At 35.9% G+C, this 8,375-nt stretch overlaps 1 pseudogene; it reads left to right on the plus strand.

Moving 5' to 3' along the window:
* Positions 1-726: 726 nt before the first annotated feature.
* On the plus strand, positions 727-1,909 carry LOC110920174 (annotated as a pseudogene).
* The last annotated feature ends 6,466 nt before the right edge of the window (positions 1,910-8,375 follow it).

Raw genomic sequence — 8,375 nt, forward strand, 5'->3', positions numbered from 1 at the left:
GTAAATAAAATAAATATTAAAGTCGGAAATAACATCATATCATTTGATGAATTAACACAAAAAAAGTCTTAGTGTTATCACAATTCAAATAGAAAGAAAAGGTCTGATCGGATTTGTAACATTATCATAAATTTTAATATACTTTGTTTATAACATTAAAAAATAATGTCCTTCAGAAATTTTTATATAAAGGTATCAAACCAAAGTTTTGTTAAAAAGAAAAAAACCTTTGTAGCCCATAAAAAGTTCTAAGCTGATTTTAATTTTTTTACACATAAATGTCACCTAACCTTTTACTTATAAGAATTTTAGTTCACACGACTTTTGTGAAGACGCGGGGCAAACACCATACCTTGTTATGCTGCAACTTGAGGGAATCCAGAAACCATGTTGATTGATGGGTTATTCTGGTGTACATTCAAAATTAATATAAAACAAATCAAGAGCTTCTTGAAAAATGTAAAATTTGTACAAAAAATAGAAGCCTCATATTGAGAACTCAATAGTAAGCAAAATCTATTTTCCCTTTTCAACCAAACTATCACACATTTCTTGGCTTTCTACGGCCCATAGAAGTGAAGTCACTATTGAGCTCATACATTGTTATCAAATCCAACTCAATCTCCTCACATGTTACTCTTTATATAGGCAGGATCTAATTAAGGTTACACCACATCGATCAATTTGTCCATCACTATGCACATACATTACAAGAGAAGAGAGGTCATGGCATTACAAAATGACGAGCAATCTAGTGTCTTGCTTGATTCTCAAGCTCACATATTGAACTACGCCTATAGCTTTGTAAGGTCCATGTCACTCAAATATGCAATTGAGCTAGAAATACCTGATATCATACATCGCCATGGTGTACCAATGTCCCTCTCAGAGTTGGTTGATGCCCTCCCCATCAACAAGGAGAGATCTCAATATGTGTATTGATTGATGCGCATACTTGTGCACGCTGGTTTCTTTTCTATACAAAGTTTACCAAGCGTTGATCGTGAGGAAAGAGAAGGCTATTCGCTTACTCCTGCTTCTCGCTTACTTCTAAAGGAAGAGTCATTAAACATAACACCACTGTTCCTAGTCTTTTTGGATCCGATAATGTTGGATCCATGGCAAAACATGAGCAAATGGCTCCGAAATGAAAATGATATCAACCCTTTTCAAACCACCCATGGGAAGATGGCATACGAATTGGCGGTTGAAGATCCGAAGCTTTACCAATCCATCAACGAAGGAATGGCTAGCGATAGAAGGCTTGTTGCAAGTGTCATTCTTAAACACTCTAAGGGTATCTTTGAAGAGTTGGATTCAGTTGTTGATGTCGGAGGTGGTACTGGGACTTTTGCAAAGTGCATTGCGGAAGCTTTTCCCAATCTTAGTTACATAAACTTTGATCTTCCACAAGTTGTTAAGGGTTTGGAAGGAAGTAAGAACTTGAGCTTTGTTGGGGGAGACATGTTTGAGACCATTCCAAAAGCTCAGGTAGTTTTGTTCAAGGTATTCATTCCTTACTACACTTGTCTTCTTACTTTAAAATCATTAATCATCTAGAATGCATACATGTTCTTTAATTTTGGAGATTCTTTTTCATTCCATGACAACAATAATTAATGTTGATTTTTTTATTAATTACATAAAAAAACAGTGGGTATTACATAATTGGAGCGATGAAGAATGCGCAGAGATATTGAAGCGATGCAAAGAGGCTATTCCGACCAAGGAAAATGGTGGGAAAGTGATCATCATAGAAATTGTGTTGAAGGATGAAGAATTGGGGAACAAAACCCTCGAGACTCAGCTTTTCTATGATATGTTTGAGTTCACAACGACAAAGGGAAGACAGGGTTATAAAATATATCCAGTTTTGGGAATAAGTTCTGTTATCGAAGTCTACCCCTAGTTAATATATATCATACTAGGTTAGAACCCCGTTAAATAAATGTAATTTTATATATTAAATAATAAAAAAAAGTTATATCTTTGAGAAACCCGTGTATTGTACGGGTTGAGTAAATTTAATTTTATATATCAAATAATGAAAAAAGTTACATTTTTAAGAATCTCATGTGTTATACGGGTTGAGCACATGTAATTTTATATACCAAACAATAAAAAGTTATATCTTTATAAACCCTATGTATTATATGGATCGAATAAATCTAATTTTATATACTACATCATAAAAAGTTATATTTTTTAAAAACCCCGTATATTGAATAAATCTAATTTTATATACTACATAATAAAAAAAGTTATATTTTTTAAAAACCCCGTGTATTACACGAGTTGCATAAATGTAATTTTGTGTAGTAATATCTTTAAAAAAAACTAACGGATGTACTCAATATACGATGGATGGGGTGATTGCGGTGATGGTTTTTGTAAATGTCACGTAAAAATAGTGATTACCGTATTTGAGTTGAGAATTGAACACGGAACCAATAAACATTGATTAATAACGTAAAAATAGTAATGACCTTATTTGAGTTGAGAATTGAACACGGAAATAAAAGTATAGAACCAATAAACATTAAACATTTTTTAAATAGGTTATATCCTTAACTACTTTAGTTTAATAAAATAAATAAATCATTTACATTATATTAATTTATATCGAAGGGATTAGTCCAATCGTTATGTGATGTGTTAACCATATGAAAACGCATGGTTTGACGTATCCGATTGAACTCAATATATCATGTACTTGCATTGCGATTGGATCAAAATGTAACGTAAATCGAATTTATATCGTACAATCATAACGTATTATACGTGACCTGACTAACTCGAATTTATATCGTCGAGGCAAAAACTCTTGAGGGGGTCAAAGTGGCATTTACAAAGTTTATAAAAAGTTAAATGGTTAAAAATTGCATTTCCTGAACTTAAGGGCTAAGAAAGGATAAAAATAAAATTTGATAAAGTTTTGGTGTAAAAAGGAAACTATAACAAAGTTATAAATATTATAAAATATTATATTATCTCCTATACAAATTGTTTAAATTTATATTAAATTTAATTTTATAATTATTTTTTAATTGATATTAATTATCTACAAAAATAGATGACTTCAATGAATGACATGTGTCGTTTTACTGGTTTCTTTTATTATATAGTATAGATAGATAGATAGATATGGATGCTTTTCTACACAAATAAATGTTGAGTGATCGAATTACTAGTCAGTTATGACTTATAAGCTTGTTTGTATGTTTTCTCTGTCAGTGTTGTCAAAATAAATCATGTTTTTTAATAATAGGTGTGCTTGAATTAGTCAACTTCTATTATTTTCAAAGAACTCAATACAGTTGAAGAAAACCAATTGTAAGACGACTCCGAGCTCGTCAAAGATGGTCACAAAGGGCGATTTTTTTTTTGGGAAAGTTTTGAGGGTAGGATTGGGATTTTTAAAAAATAGCATGAATAATTATGAAGGTATACACCCCCTCTTTAATTAGTTAGTCCAACGAGATTAAATTAAACAATTATTATTTTATTTATTTTTTATTATTTTACCTTTCATCACATTGCCATATCCTTTTGTGTATATTACGAATTTATTTCTGTGATTTTTTTTCGTTCGCTATACTAGGTCTTAACACTATACCGTACCGTACTGTAATGAACCAAACCAATAACAATAAAAACTGAATTCCTGCTACGTCGAATGGGGGATCCCACTAGTTTATTAAAAACGTCCTTTTTCGTAATACCAACTCCATCGTAGAGAGAATAGAATGAACCCCCAAAAAAAATTCTCTCATAATCAATTAACGAGCACCTTTATACTCCCAAATATTACAACTTAACAACACAACATTTTACTATTACATTTTATCATTGTTCAATTTAATATATACAAGATAAGCGCGCCGCCCGCCTGCTGGTTAGGCGAATCTAAGTTCTCTTCTGGTCAACTGTCCACCCAGTCAAGTGCAAAAAAACATAGTAGAATCACGGAATGCACGCTACTGGTGTGCTTCCTGCTCGCAAGGAAAGAAAGAAGAGCGACAAGGTTAAGTTCAGATTTGACTATTTGCAGCATGGGTGCAGATTACCCAAAAAAATACCTGGGAACAAAAAAAGAAGATATCTCGGTAACGAAAACTATAGGTGGCTGTATTGGCGAGATCCAACGGTGAACAGCTGCCCAAAAGAAAAACCGCCTGGAAGTCCGAGGACCTTTAGTATTGTACTCTACCACCGAACCAGCAGCCTTTGCGCCAAGCAAGACCACCCGTGTCCCTATCCTTTCTCCATTCTGCCTCCTTCTTTGCTTTGTTCCAATAGAGTCTAAGGCAAAGCTAAAGTGGTCCGTATGGCTACTTTACCTACTTGACGAAAGGGAACGAATTTAGCCGGGTTTATGGATTGGATTCAGTCAGCCTCACTCCTTCCTTTTTATGTTGTCGTGATGGTTACCGGCATGGTTGTAAAAGTCCCGCCTAGGCTCCGAGTACTCCCCGAGTACTCGCTACAAGGTAGGCTGCCGAGGCACGAGTACTGGTCTCCCAGGCTAATTACTCCCCGAGTAATCTCCGCCTAAGCCGAGTACTTCCCGAGTACTCCCGAATCCGACTAGGGAACGCCTAGCGACTTTTGCAACCATGGTTACCGGCGAACGCTCCCAAAGGCGACCCTCTCAAGTTTCCAGTTGTTTTCTATATTGAAGTAGCCTTTCGTCGCCCCGGAAGAAGTCACTATCAAAGAGCTCGCCCTACTGAAGTACCAAAGGTGCACTCAGCTCGATGACTAGAAATGGGTTTGCGCTTGAATTTCAGTGATGAGGTTTTTCAAGGGAAGTAGGGCTCTTGTTGACTAAAAGTGGGTTCTTCGCTTTCCTTTAGAATAAAAGTTGCTATGAAGCCCCTACTACGTACTTTGTTTGATTATCTGTTACTATTTATTACTAAAAAAATCAAATAAATAAAGCAAATCTATTCCTTTATTCAGAATCCGCCTCACAGCCTCGACCATATTCCCCTGAAGCCTGTCTGATCCAGGTCCATTTATCACTTTGATTGTTCAACGAAACTGCATCCAATCTTTCTAGCCAGTTGAGCTCAGATATTTCCAAGAAACTTGTTGGGCCTTTTTTTCCAATTCCAAACATAACACAAGCGCCATCTTTGATGTTGCTGGAAATTCTACTTTCCACTGAGCATTTGTTATTAGCTTCCAATTTGAAGATATTAGGATAAATGTCTTTTAATGGTTCATTGAAAATCTATGGATCCAACCAAAAAAATATGTTGTCCGTTTCCTAGAATGCCTTTGAAAAATCTTCTTAACGGGGTTCCGTCAATAGTTGCTCTTTCAAACATTTTAACTATATTATTACAAACCCCGTTTAAACTTTTTTGCCGGAATAAAATCCCAGTTACCTCTACTCGTGTGAAGTGATTCAACCACCTTTTTTTCCACAATTAATTCCTTTCCATTTTGAACCGCCATCCCCATTTTGTAAGTAACGCGGTGTTGATATGCTTCAATTAACTCAACCCAAGCCCCTCGTCTTCATTCGGAATAGTCACCCGATTCCAAGAGACCTAGTGCATCTTCCTAGAATCCCCCGACCCTCCCCGTAGGAACCTTCTCATAAGAGACTCTAATCTTTAATCACCTTAATCAGCGTCTTATATAAAGAAAAGTAATAGTTTGGAAGGCTCTCTAGCATAAACTTAATCAAAGTGATTCACCCACCAATGGAAAGAAGATTAGTTTTCCATAAAGAGAGTCTAGATTCAAAAGTATCATATACCGGTTTCCAATTGTTGATTTGGTTCATGTTGGCCCCCACCATCAGTCCAAGGTCCTTAAACGGGGGGCTACCCGTCTTACACTTGACCACCCTAGCTTTGTCTTTAACTTCCGCTAGCTCCACTACTATACCATAAAGATTAGACTTGGATAGGTTAATTTTCAGCCCTGAAAACATGTGAAAAACCTGAAGAATCCTAACAACATTGACAATATTTAGAGCTGACCAATCCCCAAGAATGATAGCATCATCTGTATACAAAAGATGAAAAATCTTTGGGCCACCGTTTGGAGTTTGGATGCCTTGAATCGCTCCCGCTTCATAACAGTTTTCAAACATACAAGACGAACCTTCCATAATAATTAGAAATAAAAAAGGAGATAAAGGGTCACCTTGTCTCATACGTTTGTGACTTTCAAATCTTTACTATGGCAAAATGAGTGCAAGTGTTTTTATTTAGGGGCATTAGTCTTTATATATGCTTGAATCTCAATGTATTTTTTACGTCAACGAGAAATTAATTAAGAATATATATTCTTTTATAAGCATGCATTATGAAGTTTATAAATTAGTTTATAAAACAAGCTTAGAATTACTAAATAAAAAACCCGATAAAGCTTACTTCCACCATGTATCATTATTTACATTTAGAGTTATTTGATAATTATAAACCGCACATACATCTCTATTTTTCATCAGCCAAAGCCAAATGATTTAACCCAAAAGATTTGACTAAATATTGTTTGCGTGTCATCCTTGGTAGAGGCTTTGCCTCTTATAGTAGGAGTCTTGGGTTCAATTCCAAGTAAAAGTAGATTAAAATTTATTTGATATAATTTAGGAGTATATAAGCATTCTCATTAAAAAAAAATCTTGTTTACACAATTGCTAATCTGTGTTATGTTTGTGTGATACTCTTTAACACCTAAAAAACTTTTAATTGTGTCCCTTTTCGTTATTCTTCAAACTATATTAATGAAACTGTTGCGAAAAACATACATTGATCAAGATTTGTAGGCATTACCAACCCATAATCAAATATGGTAAGTTTCACACTTACACTATTAATTACAGTATTTAATAGGTTGTAATTTATATGTATAAAGTCAAAACTATTTAGATTCAAACATTTTTTTTAACGGCAAATTTGAATCACTAACGAACCACTGGAGTATCATCGTGCCACCATCGGAACCACCTGATCATATCCATCTCCACTAGGCATAATGCATATACACCAATTTAGGAGGAAACCCAATAAATATGGAGAAACCCCCTTGTAGGAATCAAACCCAGAACCTATTGGTCCCAAAGTTATCTCACTCCCAATATACCACTAGACTATAAAGCGATGGACAATTTAGATTCAAACATGATATGCAAGTGTTTTTATGTAGGGGTGGTCAAAAAACTCGCGGCTCGCATCTCGCTCGAAAAAAGTTCGAAAAAAGCTCGGCTCGAAATTGGCTCGGTTATAAACGAGCCAGCTCGGCTCAGCTCAGTTTGTAAACGAGCCGAGCTCGAGTTTTGCTTGGCTTGGCTCGTAAGCTCGTGAGCAGGCTCGATAAGGTTTATATCCTTCATTTTTTGTCACACATCGCTTATAAGACAAAAAATAAGGGAGTATCTCCCCTATAAAAGAAGGTAAAGACATTGTACAAAGCGAGCTAACCATTTATACTTGCATATCTAGCCATTTGGTTAAATTAAATTGCAATTATGGTCCTTAGTCTATGAAGAGATTCATTTTTAGGGCTTTTTAAGTATTAAATTTTGCGACTCTTTGTTAGTTCAAGCCAGATCGAGCCGAGCCGAGCTAGCTCGAATTTTAATCGAGTCGAGCTCGAGCCTCAAATCTCAGCTGGATTTAAAATTCGAGCTCGAACCGAGCCAGCTCGAATTGAGTTCGAGCCGAGCTCGAGCTGGGTCGAGCTCGACTCGACTTGGCTCGTTTACAGCCCTATTTTTATGTGTGTGTATATGTAGAAAAAGAGAGGCGGGCAAAGGGGGGGTGGGGAGGGAGCATGTCACACCCCAATTTTCCACGTGTCACCGGTGGGCCCGGTGGGGAGTATCGTGACGTAGTTGATATCATCATAGTCAAACAACACAATTTAAAATGCACAGCGGAAGCAAAAGATGAATATATTACAATCCGATATAAAGTAATATCAAGGTATTACAAACGGAAAGTAAAGGATCCACAGGCGGATCAAAGATAAATGAAACATTGTTCAACAGACTTCAGGCATCTAAGCTTGCGAGACTTCTATATGATGCTAGGAGAAACCAGCCTATTTCGTTTAGCACCTGCACTTAGCCTTTTTGGAAAATACGTCAGTTTTCACTGGTAAATACAATTTAACTGACTCATTTTGAAAATGTTTTAAAAATTGATTTGAATGCACATGGCACAAAACTTTTTATAACTTGGGAATAATTAATCAAAGTTAATCTTGTAAAAGAATTACATGTTCGTTATGCGTTCAGTCGCCCGGATCGTGCCGGGTTTAAGGTTAATTGACACACCACTCAGTATAAGTCCGCGGCGGGAAGCCAACGTTTATACCTTAATAAATATGGACACATCACCGGGTGTACGCCT

The sequence above is a fragment of the Helianthus annuus genome, chromosome 16, assembly GCF_002127325.2.
Source record: "Helianthus annuus cultivar XRQ/B chromosome 16, HanXRQr2.0-SUNRISE, whole genome shotgun sequence".
NCBI lineage: Eukaryota > Viridiplantae > Streptophyta > Magnoliopsida > Asterales > Asteraceae > Helianthus > Helianthus annuus.